We start from the raw sequence: 24,260 nt of genomic DNA, 5'->3' as shown, positions 1-24,260 counted from the left end.
AAAAACTCCTTAGTCTTTGCCGATGACAAGCATACCCATAACATGATGCAGCCACCATCATGTTTTTTAAAAATGAATAGTGGTACTCAGTGATGTGTTGTGTTGGATTTGCCCCAAACAAAATATTAATTTCTTTGCCAAATTCTTAGCAGTTTTACTTTAGTGCCTTATTGCAAACAGGATCCATGTTTTGGAATATCACCATTGGCCTCACAGTGAAATACCTGAGCAGTTTCCTTCCTCTCCAACAGCTGAGTTAGGAAGGACGCCTGTATCTTTGTAGTGAGGGGTGTATTGATACACCATCCAAAGTATAATATAAATCAAATAAATAAATAATAAATAACTTCACCATGCTCAAAGGGATATTCAATGTTTGCTTTTTTTTATCTACCAATTATGTGCCCTTCTTTGCGAAGCATTGGAAAACCTCCCTGGTCTTCGTGGTAGAATCTGTTTTCAAAATACACTGCTCAACTGATGGACCTTACATATCATTGTATGTGTGGGGTACAGAGATGAGGTAGTCATTCAAAAAATCATGTTAAACCCTATTATTGCACACAGAGTGGGTCCATGCAACTTCTTGTGTGACTTGTTAATTAAGCACATTTTTACTCCTGAACTTATTTAGGCTTGCAATAACGAAGGGTTTTAATACTTATTGACTCAAGACATTTCAGCTTTTCATTTTTAATTCATTTGACATTTTGGGGAATTGTGTATAGATCAGTGACATAAAATCACATTTTAACCCAGTTTAAATTCAGGCTGTAACATAACAAAATGTGGAAAAATTCGAGGGATGTGAACACTTTCTGAAGACACTGTAATTACCTTAAAATAACCAATAGTTTCCGTTTTGAGAACGTTAAACGCCCACACCATTAGAAATCCACATTTCCCGGCTGAAAGACGATGGCCAACGCTTCCCCATGGTGTTGCACAACTATGTAAGTCAATAAGTCGTCGTTTTTGTCAAAGTATGAAATAGTTGCGCTTGCAGTGCCAAATGTGAATGTGTGATTTCAGGTGGTTCTGTGAGTCTTTTCCTATAAGATGACGTGCAAATTATTTTCAGCCTACGTTTCGTTTCAGGGCTGTTTTTTGTTAAATTTGTAATAATTTGTATTTTTTAATTTTTTAAATAAAAAGGTAATCTATAATTTTCATCCCATTGACATCAATACATTATCTTCAATAATGGGGCGGCAGGGTAGCCTAGTGGTTAGAGCGTTGGACTTGTAACCGAAATTTTGCAAGTTCAAATCCCTGAGCTGGCAAGGTACAAATCTGTCATTCTGCCCCTGAGCGGGTCCTAGGCCATCATTGAAAATAAGAAGTTGTTCTTAACTGACTTTCCTAGTTAAATAAAAACATGATCTACATATGTGTGTGTGTGTGTGCAGGCGTCTATATGGTGCATGCATGCAGTTAGTGCACCGATATATTGTGTCACAGTGGGCTCAAATCCAGCCTAATGGCACAAATTCTATTTATCTTTTCCATGAACTGGACTAGAGTTGTTCAGGACTGTCACACCTTATTGAGCCAGCAGAGGTTGCTCTTCTCTCCAGACAGAGAGAGACCCAGGCTAGAATTCATATGTTTGTTATTAGGCCTAAACTTCACTGAAGGGCTCCTGTGTCCTCAAGAAATGGTCTAAAACTGCCATTATTGGTGAATAAATGATAGAAAGCTCATAGAAAGCCATCAAGCCAGAGCATTGCTCCTTATGAATCTAGAGCAGTGTGTGTGTTTGGCATGAGAACGAATGTATGCTTATGTGTGCTATCTATGTGTGTGTGAATTTAAGGTATATAGTGTGTGTGTGTGTGTGTGTGTGTGTGTGTGTGTGTGTGTGTGTGTGTGTGTGTGTGTGTGTGTGTGTGTGTGTGTGTGTGTGTGTGCAGGCGTCTATATGGTGCATGCATGGAGGGTAGACTATTTAGTGTATCGTTCACAAGTTGCTCTCCAGCCCTGTGGGTGGTGGTTATGAGATAAACACAAGGTCCTATATATGGGGTTTCAGTACACAAAGACAACATGTGTGCAACAACCGGTCTCACCGCATGGACGTTCACCCTATAGATTACCCATGTGCCTCTGCTGCTGGCTGACACCCTCCCCCTACGTCGTCCTTTCACAGTGGCTGTTTCTAACCACACACACACACGCACACACAGGAACACTAACACACATACAACACACACACATGAATCACTCCTCCTCTCCCCCCTAGTATGACCTATACATCTGACTTTAATTGTAATTTACTTCCCCTTAGAGGTGCCCCTGGAGTTAAGTAACTCCCACTGGCTCTCTCTCCTTACCAACCCTTTCCTTACCAACCCCTACTTGAACACAAAACTACTCCCAAACTGTTTTCTCTCTCTCTCTCTCTCTCTCTCTCTCTCTCTCTCTCTACCCCCCACTCTCTACATCCCTCTCTCTACCCCCCTCTATCTCTCTCTCTCTCTCTCTCTCTTTCTCTCTCTCTCTCTCTCCCCCATCTCCTCTCCTCCTCCGCTCTCTCTCTCTCTCTCTCTCTCTCTCTCTCTCTCTCTCTCTCTACCCCCCACTCTCTACATCCCTCTCCCTACCCCCCACTCTCTCTCTCTCTCTCTCTCCCCCATCTCCTCTCCTCCTCCGCTCTCTCTCTCTCTCTCTCTCTCTCTCTCGCTTGTCTTTTTCTCTCAAAATGTTCCACTGCTTACTGTTACTAAAACAATAATTCTAGGTGTGGCTGTATTTGTGCTGTGCTGGCTTGATGTGATGTGATGTGGAGTAGAGGAATGGGGGATGTGGCTTCAGGCCAGGGGTGTGGCTATGGATGATAGACTCAGGTAGATGTGATCTCTGTAGGAGCCTGAAGAAGAGTTGGCCAGCCTGATCTTATGCAAACCAGTGATGAAACCATGGTGCCTCTCTCTCTCCACCCTTTTCTCTCTCTCTTGTTCTCTCTCCCTCCTTTTCTTCCTCAAAGAGTTGTCTTTACTGTGCTTTTTTTCTTCTCCCTTGCTCATTCACTCACTCACCTAAAATGGTTGGCAGAGCCTCTATCTCTCTCTGCGCCTATCATATCTCTTTCTGCGCCTATCATATCTCTCTCTGTCCTTATCCCTCCTCTGCTCTCCCTCTCTTTCTAAAAGGGGTTGTTGCAACTTCTCTCAATTCAATTCAAGGGGCTTTATTGGCATGGGAAACATATGTTAACATTACCAAAGCAAGTGAAATAGATAATGTACAAAAGTGAAATGAACAATAAAAATGAACAGTAAACATTACACTCACAGAAGTTCCAAAAGAATAAAGACATTACAAATGTCAAATTATGTATATATACAGCGTTGTGACGATGTGCAAATGGTTAAAAGTACAAAGGGGAAGATAAATAAACATAAATATGGGTTGTTTTTACAATGGTGTTTGTTCTTCACTGGTTGCCCTTTTCTTGTGGCAACAGGTCACAAATCTTACTGCTGTGACAACACACTGTGGTGTTTTACCCAGTAGACATGGGAGTTTATCACAATCGTGTTTGTTTTCAAATTCTTTGTGGATCTGTGTAATCTGAGGGAGATATGTATCTCTAATATGGTCATACATTTGGCAGGAGGTTAGGAAGTGCAGCTCAGTTTCCACCTCATTCTGTGGGCAGTCTGCACATAGCCTGTCTTGTCTTGAGAGCCAGGTCTGCCTATGGCAGTCTTTCTCAATAGCAAGGCTATGCTCACTGAGTATGTACATAGTCAAAGCTTCCCTTAAGTTTGGGTCAGTCACAGTGGTCAGGTATTCTGCCTCTGTAATCTCTGTTAAGGGCCAAATAGCATTCTAGTTTGCTCTGTTTTTTTGTTAATTCTTTCCAATGTGTCAAGTAATTATATATTTTTTCCCTCACGATTTGGTTGGGTCAAATTGCGTTGCTGTCCTGGGGAACTGTGGGATTTGTTTGTGTTTGTGAACAGAGGCAGGACCAGCTTGCTTAGGGGACTTCTCCAGGTTAATCTCTCTGTAGGTGATGGCTTTGTTATGGAAGGTTTGGGAATCGCTTCCTTTTAGGTGGTTGTAGAATTTAACGTCTCTTTTCTGGATTTTGATAATTGGCGGGTATCGGCCTACTTCTGCTCTGCATTATTTGGTGTTTTACGTTGTACACAGAGGACATTTTTGCAGAATTCTGCATGCAGAGTCTCAATTTGGTGTTTGTCCCATTTTGTGAATTCTCTCTCTCCAGTGAAAGGGGTTGGCTCTGCTTAGTTTGTGTAAAGGAAAGTCCACTACCTCCCCCAGGGCTTCTATGGCACTCTATACGTTACTGTAGTGCAGTGCACACAGAGACACAGACACAAACACACAGACCCAACTGCAACACACCCCCTCTGTCCATAGGATCACATTCACCGGTACCTTAGGAAACCGTTGAAGGTGTTTGGAGGCTTCAGCATCGCAATTCCTCAATACACCTGCTGTCACACAAGACTACGATCAGACATCTGCACGGATAGATGGGATTTGATACTTTACACTGGGATTAAAGCTGTTCTGTGGTCAGTTTTGGCACGATGGATACTTTTATTGTGTGCCACCATGATCTCTTTGTCTCCGGCCTCCGTAATGTTCTTGCTATGTAGCTCATTGTGACAAGCAGAAGGCTTTGGATGGACAGAGGAAGAACAGCTATCACCTACAGAGGTGAAAGAACAGATGCCCTGGGAATACACTTCAACAGCCATGCGCTGACTTCGACCAAGTTTCTGTATGTTTTGTAAAAGCTTAGGCTCCAAGGTGTTCTCGTTGATTCAAACACGGGCTATGTACATGTAACTCTCATGTCAAGAGGGTCTGAGAGGTGCACTGCTGCTATGTGTAGTGTACTATGTGTAGTGTACTATGTGTAGTGTAGTGTACTATGTGTAGTGTACGCCTACTGCTTTTAGTACATTGGTGTTCCTGTTCCAGTTATGCATTGAACTGAAGTCCCTGTTCATTCCGGTGAAATCCAGTCCCGCTGCAGGACAAGGTAATTGGGTGGCAGTTAATGGTAATTTAATTAGAACTAGAGTTGAGCCTCTCGTGGTGAATATGAATCTATAGGAGCTATTAATGGACATGCACGAGGCTTATCTCGGGAAGACGGAGGGAAGTGGGTTGGGTGAAGGGGGGCGTCGGCAAAGATGGTATAAGAACATCGGGGGGCGATCTCACCACGGATGTTAGGTTCTCTCTTCATTATCCTCGTTTTTTTGTTGTTGTTGCGAGCAACGTCACTTGTTGTGAGGTTGGACGTTAAATGCCCATGCTTTCTTATGTAGCATTATGCAAAGTACGGAACATGGTATAGTAATAGGCCTATGGCTGTAGGCTGTGTCCAAAAGACTGCGTTTACCAGACCCGAGTCATAGACCCCTTGTAATTCGTGATGGGCATTCCGGCTCTTTCCAGTGAGCTGGCTCTTTTGGCTCCCAAATGGCTCTTTAAAAAAATATATGTTTTGTATTTTTTTCCAAGTCAAACAGTTTGAGATAGTTTGACTGTGATTAGTGTTAAAACAATTCTAATTCAATTATTCAATTAAATCACACTCTACCTTAACCACAATGTATTTAAAAATGCATTGGTTTGTTATGAAAAAGAATGCTGTTAAACATTTGCTAAACACTCTCCTTCCGTGGCCTCCAATTGCTCTTAAATGCAAGTAAAACTAAATGCATGCTCTTCAACCGATCGCTGCTCACACCTGCTCGCCCGTCCAGCATCACTACTCTGGACGGTTCTGACTTAGAATATGTGGACAACTACAAATACCTAGCTGTCTGGTTAGACTGTAAACTCTCCTTCCAGACTCACATTAAGCATCTCCAATCCAAAATGAAATCTAGAATCGGCTTCCTATTTTGCAACAAAGCATCCTTCACTCATGCTACCAAACATACCCTCGTAAAACTGACTATCCTACCGATCCTTGACATCAGCGATGTCATTTACAAAATATCCTCCAACACTCTACTCAGAAAATTGGATGCAGTCTATCACAATGCCATCAGTTTTGTCACCAAAGCCCCATATACTACCCACCACTGTGACCTTTATGCTCTCGTTGGCTGGCCCTTGCTTCATATTCGTCGCCAAACCTACTGGCTCCAGGTCATCTATAAGTCTTTGCTAGGTAAAGCACCGCCTTATCTCAGCTCACTGGTCACCATAGCAGCACCCACCCATAGCACGCGCTCCAGGAGGTATATTTCACTGGTCACCCGCAAAGCCAATTCCTACTTTGGCCGCCTTTCCTTCCAGTTCCCTGCTGCCAATGACTGGAACAAACTGCAAAAATCACTGAAGCTGGAGACTCATATCTCCCTCACTAACTTTAAGCACCAGTTGTCAGAGCAGCTCACAGATCACTGCACCTGTAAATAGCCCATCCAACTACCTCATCCCCATACTGTTATTTATTTTATTTATTTGGCTCCTTTGCACCCCATTATCTCTGCTTGCACACTCATCTTCTGCACATCTATCACTCCAGTGTTTAATTGCTATATTGTAATTATTTTGCCACTATGACCTATTTATTACCTTACCTCCCTTATCCTACCTCATTTGCACACACTGTATATAAACTTTTTCTATTGTTTTATTGACTGTATGTTTGTTTATTCCAAGTGTGACTCTGTGTTGTTGTTTGTGTTGCACTGCTTTGCTTTATCTTGGCCAGGTTGCAGTTGTAAATGAGAACTTGTTCTCAACTAGCCTACCTGGTTAAATAAAGGTGAAATAAAATACAAAAATAAATAATGTGCCAATCTGCAGCATCCCACTTAAAACATTAAACTGGTCCCTTTTTCTCTCTATCTTCTTTATTTCCATGTTATAACCAGCAGCACACAGCAATGCTGACCATATTTTGCTTTTATTAGAGATTTGCATTCAGTAATGCAAGCTGCCTCACTTTTGAGGGGCTGTTGCGTTTTCTTCTCTCAGTAATTATTTGTCCTGTTTTCGAGAAGACCCTCTCAGAGGGAACGGATGTGGCCACTATGCAGAGTCTCCCTGTCATGACTTTAGTAAGCCTTGGGTAGACAGAGGCCTTGTTCTTCGCCAGCTCAGAGGAGATCCTCCAAATAGGATCGGCCCTCCATTATGGCTGAGGGACTCCTTCGTGCTGCATCCCCAGTTGCTCTCTCGTCAAACAGCATCCAAACAGCAGACATTTGTGGCACTACTACTGGTGCTTCTACTCCATCTGCTCCCTCTTCGTCCTGTTGCCCTGGTGCCTGAGCCAGATGACTGCTGGGGCTGTCCCTCCCTGCTGCTGAGGTTATTTTTTGATGAGCCTCATCAATCACTCTGGCATCACTGAAGGCTAACTTCTTAAACCTGGGTCAAGTGCAGCGGTTTCTGATAGCATGTGATTATATTCCATTCTGTGGAACTTTCTGTCCATTGTTGAACATCGGGTGTCCATCAACTCTGTCACATGTCCTGTTGTTACATTTGCTTCTCTCTGGCGGCTGGCTGTGATTCGCTGCAGACCCTTAACCAGGAGTATCATTTTTGAGGCTGTCACATAGCTGAAAAGAGAGAACAGTAACTTATTGGTTCAGGTTCATGTTTTGTCTACTGATACTACACTCTTATCTACTGCTCATATACATATATAATACTGTATTAAATAATGATGTAGTAATAACTGATTACTGTACCTCTCTCCACTGATCTCCACAGTGACCTGCTCAAAGGGTTCCGGGACTCTGCACACCCCCTCCACCACCACCTCCCATTCCTCTTGGGTCAGAGCATCAACAGGTGCATTGACAATGGCCAGGGTAGCGATGATGGCATCCTTTGACTCAAGAAACCGCTGCAACATTTAAATGTTGAATTCCACCTTGTATTTGCAGTCTTGTTTAGGCCTCAGCTCAGGTATCCCCATCTGGCGTTGTGTAGACTAGTTGTTCAGCACCTACTGTGCTCCTGTGGAAGTATTCCACAGCTGCTTTCACTTTGTCCACAGTGGGGTTCATCACCTTCAGAGCATCTCTTACAATCAGGTTGATTGTGTGGGCAAGACATTAATGGTGGGTCCATTTTAACATTTTCATGGCTTTGGTTATATTAGCTGCATTGTCGCTAACACAACAGACCACTTTTCCATCTACTTGCCATTCTCTTGCCACTCTCAACAGTTCCTCTGCCAAGTTCTCTGAGGTGTGTCTGTCGCTGAACTCAAACTAGACATAAAAAAATCTTCAATGAAGTGACATGAAACCGACGTGTAAGAAGTGGTTACCCTTGATGTCCTGCAGTCAGTGGTAAGGCAAACTGCAGTAGCTTTTTGGACTCTTTCCAGCACTGAAACCTGTGTGCTCTTGTACAGTTGTGGAATAAGTGATTTTGAAAGGGTTTTCCTGCTTGGAACTGTGTACATTGGATTTAGACTATTGCTATAATTTCTAAAACCTCGGGACTCCACGGTCGAAAATGGCTGGAAATCGGTGGCAATCATTTTAGCCTATTCAATATCATTTTGGCTTTGTTTTGCCATACAGACATGGACTTTGGTATAAACTGGTCCATAGAAGACTGTGTTGGTGTGGGTCGCGGAGTAGGCCGACTTGACTGAGTGGATACATCTCCACGTGTGGAGGTGCTGGCTCCACCACTATCACTAGCAGGACCCGCTAGTTTCTCGAAGCTCCGCTACAGCTAGCTCCACAGTTGGGTGCACAGTTCACATATGCTGGTGTAGGTTGTGCGTAGAACTGGCTTTATATGAGGATATGTTTTGGAAAATTCTACACTGTGCTCTAACATTGTCTACATTATTAGAATGCATCCAAATGCTACTGTGCTTCCGACTCATTTTCCAGCTGTTTTTTCACAGCTGTCCTTCCTCTCTCTCCTCTGCTGCTAAGTGTGTGACTGTGAGGGAGTTGGCTCGGTGTGTCTGATTGACAGGAACAACAGGTGAGGCTGTTATTCTGAGCAGACAGTCAGAAAGAACGTGTGTGCACTTGAGCATTTAGGCCTATAGAATTGTATTTATTTTTTCGTTCTTTGAATTCGTTAATTCTATTCATTTAAATCTTTTGATTATTCATTAAAAAATAGATTCGGCTCTTCTGATATGCGAGCCGGCTCCCAACGTACAATAGCTGGCTCTTAGAGCTGACTCGTACGCGAACGACCCATCACTACTTGTAATTGGTTGCTGGTGTGTCGAGGGGATGAGGTAGCCTATAAAGCAAAGCCGATAGCGTTTGTTGATACTGACTAGAGGGGGGATCAGGTAAGACATCCTGGTTGAAGGGTTGGGAAATGTTTGCGGTTTGACCTGTTTTACTGAAATGTACACAAGTACGCCCTAGACTTGAGATTTATTCGCCATTCCTCTTTTTTGAGTCGCGAATATTTCGGTAAAAAAAAAAAGTTAAATGGACTGTTTGCAAAAGGGTTACCTGTGGTTAGGCTTTTGGTTTATGTGACTGGTCGCAATGACAGCTGCCAAAATGCAAATGCTTGACAGTAAATGTATTAAATATGCGTTTCGAATTGTGTAGTAGCCTACATAGAGTCAATGCTATTAGCCTTTGTATACTTAAAATGAGTGTGGTTTTTGCGTAGCAGAATGTGCACACTAAAAATTGTATTAGCTGTATGTCCTCGGAGTGTAGTGTGTTTGAATTAATTACGATAGTTATTTAAAATATGTATGAACAATAAAAAAAAAAAATATATATATATATATATATATATATATATATATATATATATATATATATATAAAATATGGGTTTCACAACGAAAAGTGACATGACAAATACAGAGTAATATAAGACCAAATAATGACAGTTTTATGAAAGTTTACCACGGAGTTTGAACACGAACTGAAATGAATTTCCGTAGTCTCCCCCACCCTGTACATGTGTAGTCTACTTTGATGTAGGCTACTCATCTGGATTTATTGCGCATCCTTGCCCAGGCTCGATTAATATTAAATGGGTTCGTAACTGTTCATGGTTGGCGAGAAAATGGTTTGGTTACTTAATGTTCTATAAACACGTGGTTGGTTACTGAACATTGGCTATCAAACTATGGCACTGACTTCTGCCGGTAGCCTTTGAAGATAACAACTTGTATGACGGTTGTATGTCCGTGCCCTTGAGAACCCCATAGATCTGTTCATGCAAGGGCGCGAATTGGGCCTGACTGACACTGCCGCCTTGGCCGAGGAAATTGGGAGCGTTCGAGCAGATCGCTTTTGTCTGGTCGGGGACCGTCGTTGGTCACCGCTTTTAAGTGTGTTGACAAGTGGACTGCATGAGCTTTACAGAAATCATATGATCAAAGGTCATGAAGATGTGACTGCAAGTTTCTGCACTTCATCCTGCATCCATCACCTGCATTGTGGGAGGCTTTATTGTCAACCAATCATTAGGATGTTTGTTTGACCCAAGTCAACGTGACCAAAGACGAGACTGAAACAGGAACTAACTTCACGTAGGCTATACAGTGGGATAATATGTATAAATTTAATGTGATAGTTTAGTCTCTCTCTGTCATTGATTGTACAATGCACACGCGTACCAGTTCAGTTTGTGTGTGATGTGGCGGTTGGAGCCATGTTTATTTCGACATTATAAAGAACAATGATCTGAGCCTTGCTGGTTGAAAACCACATTAGTGTCTGACTTTCGGATTTCTCACATGCACCTCCCTGACTTCACTCCTCTTTTCTCTGCAGTCGGTTGCTTTCGCTTTACCACTCAAACACGCCCATTATGTTCCATAGCCTAAACATGCTTGATTTTTTAAAACTCCTGTATGGACTACTAGTAGTTATAATCTTCCTTTTTTTTAAAGTTCAGCTATAGGTTAATTGTAGGAGTCGTGCTTTGCTTACCAACTGAGGTATACGTTATCCATCATTATTTGGGGTGACCTTTTCGGGCATTTACTACAGTGGGTGCGTCATTTCTTGAACAGGCCAGTAGGTGGCACTCGTCCATGGGTCGTGCAGGGATCCTTTCGCTTTGATGGATTTAAAAATGTTTCCTTCTGCTGCGCTCAGCGCTCCATATTCGTGTGCGCGCACGGGCCGCGAAACGTGCGCAACAGTTGCGAAGTGCGCGCAAAATTTTACTTTTGCTTTGTCCGCTGCTTTAATCGACGGTTGTCGGTATGGGTTGCCAACTGCCACATCGGTGAATGAATTTTAGGCCTACATGAACATTAAGGGTATCCATCTGGCATTTCATGATATTTGAAGTGTCGTTTTTAGTCTATTGAACTATTCTCTACTCTACTCCATCTTTCCACTTGATTTATTTTCCCTCTGAACTTTGTCTGGGTCACTGAGCTGCCCCTTATTTTCACATGTGTCCTGCCCCGTTACTTTTTCTCCCCTCCCCTCATGTGTTCACTTGCCCCTCCCACTAACATGCTCCTCTGCTCTCCCCTCCTCTCACTCTCTTCCTCTCTGGAACACTCAACCCACAGGCGTACAGAGGAGACACTCCCACACACAGCAACTCTACAGACATGTCAGACTCCGAGACCGCCGCTCCGGCTGAGGCCCCTGTCCCTGCCGCATGTGCAAGCATCAAGGCGGACCTGGACAAATGGTGAGTGTCCGTACGGACAGATGTGGTTTTCTCTGTTCGTGTCCTCCATTGCCACCGGGGCCAACGTCTCCGGGATGTCCATCCAATGAGTTGGAAGCCATGGATGGACATGGCAAAGCCGCAGTGCTTCAAGTGCATTTCACTTGGAGGTTCCCAGTGTATCCAAGTGGATTTCAGTGTCGAGTTGTGTTTATTTGAAGCGGCTAGTGGAATCCCCCCACCCCCGTCACTTGCAGGTTTAGAGATAGGCTAAAGTGGTGCATGATGAGCTGATGTCGTGTGGCGTCCTTGTGTTGCGCCATGATAAAATGGTGGAACAGTTGGGTAATGCAGTGCATGGTGATGCAAGAATCCCAATTCCAATGTTCTAAATGTAACTGAATTTAAATTGTCGTTAGGAGAGGGGGGGTCCTATTGTAGTGTAATGGGGGGTCCGCACATAGGGGTCTTGGGGGTCAAAGCACGGCAGTCTCTCTCGCACACGCCTGATCGAAGGCAGGGAATTTGCCTACGTCATGTTCTCTCCCGCTCGCTGCCCCACTCCACCCCCCTCGTTATGTTGCCATGTCTGTCCCCGCTCAGCTTCCCTGGCCTTGCTGTGTCAACAGCGCGCTGAGTGAGCGTTAGCCGTCGCTAACTCACTGCTTCATTGTCCCGACAGGTGTGCACCCCCCCGTCCTCCCTCTGCAAGATTAGTGCAGAGTGAGATTATTGCTGGTTTTATCTCTAGAATTGCGTAGACACAGGAGACCTGGGTGTTTGTGTGTGAGGGCTCAATGACAGTGCAATGTCAAAGCCTGGTTCGATGGCTGATGTAACATGTCTACTCTAGCCTTCAGCTGTTTTCAACTCTGTCAATCTTCACATTGACTTTGCACCAAAACCAAGATGCGTCTTGACCCTTGGTGTTGTATTTTGATGTGTTGCAGGGTTTGGAGCTAGGCTAGGATAGGCTAGGGCCTGGAGTGTCTCAGGCTGTATAGGCCAGATACGTCCTGCCCGATGGGTGTGAGGGATGAGATAAGGGTTTAGGGTGTGGTAGGTTGCAGGGCATGCTAGGGATGGGCTAAGTTGGCTGCTGGATGTGAAGTTTTGTTTTAGTAACATTTTCAGTGGGCCTATAGCGGTCTTGAGTCATGGTGAATTGAATGTCCTTGCATTAAGTTCCCTGTTTGTGGTATGGCACCTTTTATGAATGGAGTGTAGTGTTGATGCATGTTGTAGGCCTTTACTATAGTTCACTTTGCTTCAAGTGCCCTTTTACCTCAGCATTTATACTTTTATAATTTGTACGTTTTGCATTAGGAACTAGATGAAGGATTTCTCAACACTTGGGTCAAGGGCATATATTGCAATTTCTTTTTATAATTATATTTTTTTTGTAGTGTACAGCACTTTGGTCTATGCCACAGTAAATCACATCTACTTTGAAAATGAGTCAAGGGCCCTGTGCTGTGTTGGTGCAATTTTTCAGGACACTTTGTTAATCCTACAGGCAACGGTTGTACTGCTAACCTACAGGCCGGGGGTTCTACTGTTTACCTCACGGTCCTTGGGGCTTTTTGTCATCGACGAGCCCAAATGGTACTGTATCCTGTAACCTGGCCCACGTGACGGCAGTGGACCTGCTGAAGGCAGCGTAGCTAGCAGTACCAGAGGGCTGACTGAGTAATCTATACCAGGACGATGTATTTTGAGCTTCCACTCGTGAATCATAAATAGTCATGCATGGATTGGTGTGTAAACGTCCAGGATACCATGTCCGGGTCCTATGGCCGTAGATCATAATCATGTTGCCGACTTCCCTTGGAACTTGCAAACGTACTGTATAAACTTATATGCACAGCTAACTGCGGCCTTCTTGGCTGGCTTGACGTGCCCAAGACATGTCACCTAGAAAGACATGGATTTGTTGGAGTCACCTTGACGGCTTCAAACTCAAACAAATTTCATGTTGGTTACACCTGCATAATCCTTGGTTATCCAGAAGTACACATGCCGTAGGGTCTAGGGGTCAGTTTGGCACTGGGCCAAACAAGTTCCCTGGAAAGCACTGAGCTCAGTTTGCGTCCCCCGGCCTTAACATTCTAGAACCTGCATTGACTGACCTTTGAACCTGGTGTTTGTGTGCTTTGTAGGGGCCTTACTGACCTCCCTGTTACCCGCGGTATGTAGTGTATCTCATAGTCAGGACATGGAGACCTAGAAGTTAGCCGTGTGAATGTGACTCGGATAACTAACGGCCCCTTTAAGCATTAAAATGTTGCAGGATGTCTGCTCCCCGTATGGGTCCTGCTGTGTACTTTGAAATGTGGTTCTGTGGTAACTTTGGTAGTCTTCCTTAACTGTGTGTAACCTGTAAGCCAACACTCTAGCCTTCCACACAGACCCTGGCCTATGGCTTGTATGTAGACGTGTGTGTGCTTGCTCTGCTTGACAGAAAGTATGGTTTACGTGGATGGTATGCACTGTCAATGCAATTCGAGACCCCGTAGCTACAACGGGGTTCCAGCAGGAAACCGACCAAGTCATTTGCAGTTATTTTCTTTATTTTTATCACAGCTTTGATCTTTCCTCTCCTCCTGCTCTGTAGATAATTATTCTGTCCCAGATTACACCCTATTCCCTATATAGTGCATTACTTCTGATCAGAGCTCAGTGAACCATTTGAGACTCAGACAATGTTTTGTGTTGGTCCTAGAATGATATCCCTGTCATTGTGGGCCTTCCCTTAGTTCCCTCCATAGTTGTTCACTCGCAGGCGTCCCAATGCCATTGAACTCTTCACCGTGTCGTGACTTTAGGTCACTCTTAGTTCCCCACTCAGACAGGCCCAGTAACCAACTTCAAAGCTGTTTAAATGTTGGGCGCTGCTCACAAACTGGATGATGTTGGTTTCATGTCCCTACTCTCTTTTCTTTAGTGTACTGGTCTGGATGGTTCCCCCTGCTTTGGTACCCTTTTTTAAGCATCCCTTATTTTCCATTGGGACAGCCTAGCTATGATTTGGCAAAGTAGGCTGTGATTCGATGATAAATTAACAGGCACCGCATTGATTATATGCAACGCAGGACAAGCTAGTTAAACTAGTAATATCATCAACCATGTGTAGTTAACTAGTGATTGATTATTTTTTATAAGATAAGTTTAACGCTAGCTTGCCTTGGCTCATTGCAGCCACAAGGTCCTTTTGACGCTGCACTCGTGTAACAGGTGGTCAGCCTGCCACGCAGTTTCCTCATTGATTGCAATGTAATCGGCGTCCAAAAACGCTTTTTTTTTTTAGTCTGAGTTCTGCAGTCTTGATTGATACTCAGAATTGCGCAGGAGTTCCTTTAGGACACTAACAAGGGAAAGATGTAGTGAAGGGTAAAGGCGGATGCTGTTTGATTGTGAGGCGCTATACAAATTTGACAGTCAAAAGATGGGGACTTTAAATAAGCATATGGTACGTCAACTGAACTGAAGCCTACTGTTCAGATGGGTTAAATGGAAATTTAAATCTGGATACTGACTATAGGTATATAACCTCTTACATAGCCTTAATATTAACTCTGGCAGAATTAAGCATTTCTTGCAGTTAAATGATACACCAAATGTAGGCAAAATGTATACTCGTTAACAGAAGTGGAGAAATATGATTTTTTTTTTTTTCGCTTCTTGAGTGTTAGTCTGTAGAGATGCTGATTGAAATACTAATCAGATAAAATATGCATCCAAGCCTGAACTGAAATCTTATCAGAAACATGTTGGGTTGTTTTCACCGCTTTCTACACTAAACAAAAATATAAACGGAACATGTCAATTGTTGGTTTTGTTCCCAAAAAGCTGATTCAAACAGCATGGTCATTACACGGGTGCACCTTGTGCTGGGGACAATAAAAGGCCACTCTACAATGTGCAGTTTTGTCACAACACAATGCCATAGATGTTTTGAGGGAGTGAATAATTGGCTTGCTGGCTGCAGAAATGTCCACCAGAGCTGTTGGCAGAGAATTGAATGTTCATTTCTCTACCATAAGCTGCCTATTCAACCACGTTTTAAGGAATTTGTTAGTACGTACAACCGGCCCCACATCCACAGATCATGTGTATGGCATTGTGTGGGCAAGAAGTTTGCTGATGTCGACACTGTGAATAGTTCCCCGTGGTGGTGGGGTTATGGTATTGGGCAGGCATAAGCTGTGGAAAACTAACACAATTTGCATTTCATAGATTGGTAATATGAATGCACAAAAATACCGTGATGAGATAATGAGGCCCATTTTTAAAAGAAGTTATCTGTAACTAACAAAAGCATATCTGTATTCCCAGTCATGTGAAAGCCATAGATTAGGGCCTAATGAATTTATTTCAATTGACTGATTTTCCTCATGAACTGAAACTCAGAATCTTTGAAATTGTTACATGCTTCATTTATATTTTGGTTCAGTATATTCCCTTGAAACCGATCAAACAGCTGATTTGGAGATTTTGCGCAGTCTTTCACTTTTTATTTTAATGTCATTTCTCCCCGGTCCCTAAACATCTTTGCTCTGCAAAAAAATGCAGAGATTACAGAACTTTACCAATGTCAACCAGATTAAAGCATTCATTATATTGATTTATGACATTCTGGTGAACAAGGATTTATTTAGTCTTAGGGTAACATACAGCTGAAGTCGGAAGTTTACATATACCTTAGCCAAATACAGTAACTCAGTTTTTCACAATTCCTGGCATTCAATCAAATAAAAAAATTCCCGGTTTTATGTCAGTTAGGATCACCACTTTATTTTAAGAATGTGAGATGTCAGAATAATAGTAGAGAATTATTTCTTTCAGCTTTTATTTCTTTCATCACATTCCAAATGAGTCAGAAGTTTATATACACTCAATTAATATTTGGTAGCATTGCCTTTAAATTGTTTAACTTGGGTCAAACGTTTTGTGTAGCCTTCCACGAGCTTCCCACAATAAGTTGGGTGAATTTTGGCCCATTCCTCCTGACAGAGCTGGTGTAACTGAGTCAGGTTTGTAGGCCTCCTTGCTCGGCACACACTTTTTCAATTCTGCCCACAAATTTCTATGGAATTGAGGTCAGGGCTTTGTGATGGCCACTCCAATACCTTGACTTTGTTATCCTTAAACCATTTTGGAAGTATGCTTGGGGTCATTGTCCATTTGGAAAACCCATTTGTGACCAAGCTTTAACTTCCTGACTGTCTTGAGATGTTGCTTCAATATATCCACATAATTTTCCTCCCTCATGATGCCATCTATTTTTGAAGTGCACCAATCGCTCCTGCAGCAAGGTACCCCCACAACATCATGCTGCCACCCCCGTGCTTCACGGTTGGGATGGTGTTCTTCGGGTTGCAAGCCTCCCTTTTTCCTTCAAACAAATCGAAGGTCATTATGGCCAAACGGTTCTATTTTGTTTCATCAGACCACAGGACCTTTCTCCAAAAAGTACAATCTTTGTCCCCATGTGCAGTTGCAAACCGTAGTCTGGCTTTTTTATGGCGGTTTTGGTGTGGTTTCTTCCTTGCTTAGCTGTCTTTCAGGTTACGTTGATATAGGATTTGTTTTACTGTGGATATAGATACTTTTGTACCTGTTTCCTCCAGCATCTTCACAAGGTCCTTTGCTGTTCTGGGATTGATTTGCACTTTTCATCTCTAGGAGACAGAACGCATCACCTTCCTGAGCGGTATGATGGCTGCGTGGTCCCATGTTTATACTTGCGTACTATTGTTTGTACAGATGAACGTGGTACCTTCAGGTGTTTGGAAATTGCTCCCGTGGATGAACCAGACTTGTGTGGGTCTACAATTTTTTTTTTTTCTGAGGTCTTGGCTGATTTCTTTTGATTTTCCCATGATGTCAAGCAGAGGCACTGAGTTTGAAGGTAGGCCTTGAAATACATCCACAGGTACACCTCCAATTGACTCAAATGATGTCCATTAGCCTATCAGAAGCTTCTAAAGCCATGACATCTTTTTCTGGAATTTTCCAAGCTGTTTAAAGGCACATGCAACTTAGTGTATGAAACTTCTGACCCACTGAAATTGTGATACAGTGAAATCTGTCTAAACAATTGTTGGAAAAACTACTCTCCTAATCGACTTGCCAAAACTACAGTTTGTTAACAAGACATTTTTGGAGTGGCTGAAAAACAAGTTTTAATGACTTCTGACTTCAACTGTTTAATGACAGAAAAGAAGCTGCATGTATCTAATTACAGACAAAATGTTGGACATTATAAGCAGAAACGTATCTAAATCGAACGGGTTATTAGCAATTGCTAATAAACAAACCGCTCACCCATGCACATCTAGTGGCTGGCCGACAGCCCTAAATAATTCACGGGTTATTAGCAATTGCTAATAAACAAACCGCTCACCCATGCACAACTAGTGGCCGGCCGACTGCCTTAAATAATTCACATCTTAATTTCATGATTTTAAAGGCTGTGTTTCCACCAGTCCAACCACCTGATCGGTCATCTTCCTTCCATACAAACCCAGCCCTTGCCACCCTATCCTACCCTCTTTAACTTGCTCTGTGATGCGCCTTAAAGTGGTCGGTGCCCATTGCCATGCCAAAATGGGGGCGGTGCCGTAACGTGACTGATGCCTCCCACCCCCCTCATGTTGTGTGATCGCTATCACGGTGATGTCACCATTCGCTGCCTTTGCAACCTCTATGATGCCCAGAGGTAACACTCTGCGGCAGATGACTCTTGCATGTGTATCACTCAATCCCAAGATTTTAACTTGAAACTATTTTTTTATGTACAGTATATTCAAACCCCAAAAGTTATCCCCTTGGTTCATTCACAAAGGATTCCCCCAATAATTTGTGGCGCTGAAGCCGGACAGAGAGGAGAGTTATGTTCTGTTCAGGCAGCATTATATAACGAAGCCTAATTGGTTTGGTTGACGAGGCCCCGGGCTGTGCCCCACAAGTGGCAGAATGAATGTCTTTCTATCCATCCCTCTTTCCCTTCCCTCCCTCCATTACAGTTCAATGTAATTTCATTATTAAAATGGCTGCCTGTTTTGGGTTTATCCCCCCCTTCCTGCTTCTCATAGGTTTGGTCCAGCCATATCTGTTTTTTTGCACTTCCTCTATGTGGTAAAAGCAGGGGGTGTTTATGGTGGATGGATTATCTGGCCACACAGCCTCAGGGCCAGGTCCTCTGTGCTGCTGCTGTTGGGTCATCTCTGCTGCCTTCGCATCACTTCCCTCCCCCATGCCTCTGCCAAACACACACGTACTCTTATGCATTCAGTGACTTGACACACACTACAGATTCACAAATGACCCTTCTCCCCCCCCCCCCCCTAGCAACCAGCTGCATAAACCTTTTTAATCTGCAGAAACCAGCTGTGAGTTACATCATAGAGATCAGCCCAGTGACAAGGGGATGGGGTGGGAGGAGGCATGGAACCGGGGGGGGCACCCTGAAATGCACCCTGGTGAGGTAGTGTGGGGTTGCAGACAGCCATGTCAGTCAATCCATCCCCTACTGCAGTCTCTGACCATTGCCCTCCTACCCGTACTTTTCGTCTGATGTCCGCTCTCCCTCACAGATGGGTTTATCTCTCTCTCGCTACCGCCGCCCTCTTTCCCTCGCTCCCTTTCGCCCCATCACCCTAATGCGTTGTGTCAGTGTCTGCCCGCAGTTTGGTGCCGAGTTCCTGAAATAATCTCCCTCAACCAGTCTGCCAACACTCTCTACCTATGTAACCAGTTCACTCCTCCTTTTAGTGAGGGCGGTGTCTGTCTGTATGACCAGTCTGAACCAAGTCAATCTGAGGAATGCCAACATTGTTTAGAAAAGGTCATACTGGGACAGGGTAGGACCAGGACACTTCAGGGCTGACTGCTTGACGCCAAAACATCTTTAGCTGAGTTAACAGGGATCATTTGGTGCTGAGCTCAATGCCAACCTATCTAAATGCTTCAAAGATCTGTCAAACTGTTACTAGCATTGGAGGAGAGGATCCAAGGTCCCCCACCTCAGAGGTCCTAACCATGTGGTTGTGTTCTCTCTGCAGTGTGAAGGAGGGCGGTGACTGTAAGGATCTGATGGAGGCGTTTGCAGCCTGTCTGAAGAGTGTGGCGGAGGCGTCGTGAGGAGGAGCTAGGCTCACAGGAAATGTAAGTTCACATGCAGTCACTGTGTCCTGATAAGACTCCTAAAACACTAAAGCCAACCTTTGTCCAGTAATGGACTTTCTGTAATATTGGGGCACACTCATGGAATGTGAATTGAATAAGAGGCTGTTGCCTACATACAGACTTGAAATCATTGGCCACTTTAATAAATGGATCACTAATCACTTTAACAATGTTTATATATCTTGGATTACTCATCTCATATGTATATACTGTATTTTATACCATCTACTGCATCTTGCCTTTACCGCTCTGTCATTGCTCGTCCATATATTTATATATATTCTTATTCCATTCCTTTACTTAGATTTATGTGTATTAGGTAGTTGTCGGAACTAGAAGCACAAGCATTTCGCTACACTCGCAATAACATCTGCTAACCATGTGTATGTGACCAATACAATTTGATTTGAATAGCCTGCAGGACCTGGCTTATGGTGTGCCAGCCAGTCTATCCACTCTAGCCAGGAAGGCAGATGTCAAGCCAGTATGACTGAAACCAATTTCTCTCCCCCTCTTTTCTGTTCCTGCACACTTTCTCTCCCTCACTCCTCTCTCTCCAGGTCCACTGCATTGAGTCCTCCATGTTTACCAGTATTCCCTTCTGCACAACGAGCACTGGGCTGAATGATACTGGCGGTGTTCGGCGCCTGGCAGAAACCCTCCACCTCTTACCTACCCCCACCTCGAAGTTTAAATGGTGTCTTCCGATTTGTATCCCCTGCTCCCACCGTGGCTGAGTACATCCATTGGTAGACAATTCCCAGATAGCCCTTGGGTTTTATGTAAGTTGTCCACTTGAGATGCATACATTTAAAATGGAATAATAAAGTCTAAAAGAAATTGGTATAACATTTTGCGTCTTGCTTTGCTTCTCTTTTTTAAATGTGATGTGAAATGTCATTCTGGTTTCTTTGAACAGGTTTGTAACCTCAACAGGTTGGTTGTTGAGCAACAGAAGCGACGCTTGCGAAACTATGGGGCAAAACAGACTTTGTTGGCTTAGTTTCCATGCCAACAATCTGTTTAGTCTCCAATGTTTATTGAAAACCTAATGAGCACTTGTCTCTTAAATACATCGTTACAGTTGCTGGTTAGCTAGCTAGCGAATTTGAGCCACATTAGCATAGATGTGACATCAGTCAAAACAAGACCACGGTAATCAAGAACTAGGTGAAACGAGCCACTGACGATTCCTCCCCTCCCCCATGGCAGCTTCTTGTCATAGTCACGACACACAGACCTCTTCCCCACTGAAGTGTGCTCATCGTTATCCTGCCGTTGTCGGCTAGCCCGTCTCTACAGTTTCATGTTCTGAATTGGGCTATGGCTTTGGGTTTTTAGACCTGTTGCAGACCAGGGCCCCTATTTATAAAGCTTCTCAGGAGTGCTGATCTAGGATCAGTTTTGCCTTAGTGCCTAATGAATAAGATTAGAGGGGGGACCTACATCACAACTCCTACTCTGAGGTGCTTCATGAATACGGGCTCAGACCATCAAAAGCTGGTGAATGTGTCTAATTTGAAGACGTCGTCGCTCTTTGCACTTTAAGATTCAACTCTTTAATCCGAAAGCGTTTGAACCTGGGACTATTCTGTCTCTTTGTAATGGGTTTAAAGGACCAGGAGATGAGATATAAACCCTTAATTTGACTAATGCAGTTAAGCCTTAATCTGTCAAATGCGACTGATGCACTCTTAATTCTCACGGATTACATGAACGCACTCTGAACTAGGCACACAGAGCCTGTATCCTCATTTTCCACAACTGTACACTTGCTCTTTCTCGTATGGATTGAGCAATGGTGTAAACTGACTCCAGCTAATGCTTGTACCAATCATATGCTTTTAAAAACATGCTGGGGAAAAGTGCAAGTACACTTCTGGAAAAGGGTGTAGAACTGACTCGGCCACACACTGCACAGGATCAATGGGTCCTGACATTGAGGGTTAAGTGCATATGTGTTTGTCCTGCAGATTGGCTGAAGGCCCAGATGTGGGTGAGGTTGGGTTCAGGAAGGTATGACACACTTTCTATGGTGTGTGTGAGTAGACTCCAAGGATAATCGGGGTGTGAGTACATGAAAGTGTCAATCTAACCCACGGGGCTCCAGAATCAGACAGCTGATGGGGGAGAGAGATGGGACCGCATGCAAGGAATGTGTGATGTAAGGAAGGTATGAGTGTGACGGGGGCTGGGCAGTGGGACATAGCACAACACATAACTAGGAGCGCCACATGTGGACGCCAGACCATGAAGTCTTAGACTATCTCTTGTGATTTTTTATATCTGTAAATGTGAGTTAAATGCTCTGTGAACGGCGTGTGTGAGAAAGGAGAAACATTAGCTATGGATTAGGGTTAGTATGCATGTGTGGACTGTATGGGAGAGGAGATATTGCCATGTAGGTGGTGGGACTGTACTTGCATGTGAGGGATACAGGGTGTGTGTGTAACAACTTCTTTCCCCGGAATGTTCCATGTGAAAGAACACACCTTTACTACCCCCAAATGTAGTAATGACGGAATACATTTTAAACTTCACGCACAGTATGACTTAAGGAATGGGGAAAAAAGGTGTGCATTGATAAGCAGACAAGTCAGCATTAAGGATAAGAAATAAAATAAAGATTCGTTTTAATTACGGCACAAATTAAAATGTGGCACTGACTCGCCCATGGATTGACGTTTCAGCATTGTCTCGCCCATGGATTGACGTTTCAGCATTGTCTCAACGAAGAGTTCGGCGTTTGATTAGCCATGTGCAACATGCTAGGGTTATATCCGCGCAATATCCACCGTCGTAGTAAGGATGAAGCCTGAATTGGAAGGTGAAGCTAACTGAAGCTGGTTAGCTTTAAAAAAAAAACCTGAGTAGATCTAACTTGCTTCGTATACCCCGCAGGACAGCGCTCAATCCAGACATATTTACTCTAACCTCACTGGACCCCTGGATCTTCAGTGGGACTCCTATGCCTGAGTGGAATTTTACTGAGGGAAGAGATATTTCGGTTCATCCCAGAGTTGTGTCAGGGAGGCATATGGGAAGGGGGCGTTGAGAAGGGGTGGGATGGTCTATGTGGACGGGGATACATACTGTAACGAAATCGACTCTGCCGCACGAGCATGCTTTTGCGGCACAATCGATAGCGCGCCAGACCTCGGGCTAGAAGGTCGAGGGTTCGAGACCTGCTCCCTGCTGTTTCATTACAATATCATTTAAACCGCCCGCTGGTCAACTTTCCCCCGGGACTTTAAAAGGGATAGGGGTAAACAGTAGTACACTTGCTTGACTTGACTGGGGATAAAGACGCGGGGAGCCCACGTTACTGGGAGGTAGTGCTGGGCGATATGGACAAAATATCATATCACGCTATTTTAAAGAAATGTTGATGATATTTTATGTTTTTAAACTATAACATTTCTAAAATGTCTATGTAGTGCATGACCTCGGGGTGGCAACACATACATTCTACATGATTTCAATGGGTCCTTCTCCATTCTGATTGTTTTATACTGTTCAATTCAACTTCAACCCAATATATATATTTTTCTGCATTTTCATACATTTCTGCATTTCCTGCACTCATTTGAGATCATTTCCACACTGCCATGTAGGGCTGCACGATATGGGCAAACAATCTCAAACGTATTTTGTACCTAATGTTGCAATAGCAATTTGACTTGTGATTTGGAGCAAAAACTTAGGTGAAATGTTGGAATCATGGACATATAATTATTATTCTAATTCATAGTTAGAATATGATAGTGGGCACTTTGAATAGTGTTTGACATGAAGGCGAATGAAAATGCCAGGGAGGAGTTATTGTGATAGGGTAGGAACCAAAATGTTTTTTTTTAGGAACCAAGTTGTTGATAAATGCTTCCTAGGGAACCCTATAATCTTTGGCTGCATTGTGTTTTCACTTGGCTAGTTCATGTAGCTAACACATTAATGCTTTTTGTATTCCTCTTTGATTTAGAAGGTACTGTTGCGCAAACAACATGCTGATTTAGGTCTACACCATCACTGCTATTATCAGGCTGTATAAGTAATTATGTTTGCTCCGACTCAGTACATGTATTAGCTAGCTACCTAGCGATTAGCATTATCGGCTAACAAGATGTAGGCCCAACTTGCTAAGAACAGACAAACTAGCTGTTTGCAGATGTAAGAAACATAAACTAATAGTGTAATTATAGAATACTACTGGATTTATATGAAGAGGGAAAAGCGAAAACAACATTGTTGCAATGCGCTGCATTGACGGTGCAGATTGAGCGCAACACATGCGCTCGTTGAGTGACAGGGGGCGGGGCTAGTTCTGTGTGGAAAGCGGCATAGGGGGAGAGCGGAGAGGGATGACTCAAGTAAGCGAAGTAAATTATAAAAATGGACGTTAAACACGGCTTATCACATATAACAAACCAAACATTCAAATACCGTTATAGAAGGTCAAGTAAAAAC

At 43.5% G+C, this 24,260-nt stretch overlaps 1 long non-coding RNA gene across 1 annotated transcript; it reads left to right on the top strand.

Moving 5' to 3' along the window:
• Positions 1-10,163: 10,163 nt before the first annotated feature.
• Positions 10,164-20,647, top strand: LOC110537963 (uncharacterized). The gene is made up of 3 exons (XR_002475690.3): positions 10,164-11,627; positions 19,673-19,775; positions 20,357-20,647. It is a non-coding gene; the product is annotated as an uncharacterized LOC110537963 (long non-coding RNA).
• The last annotated feature ends 3,613 nt before the right edge of the window (positions 20,648-24,260 follow it).

The sequence above is a fragment of the Oncorhynchus mykiss genome, chromosome 12 (genome assembly GCF_057628025.1).
Source record: "Oncorhynchus mykiss isolate SJ-2025 chromosome 12, ASM5762802v1, whole genome shotgun sequence".
NCBI lineage: Eukaryota > Metazoa > Chordata > Actinopteri > Salmoniformes > Salmonidae > Oncorhynchus > Oncorhynchus mykiss.
This window is presented reverse-complemented; position numbering and strand designations above follow the sequence as displayed.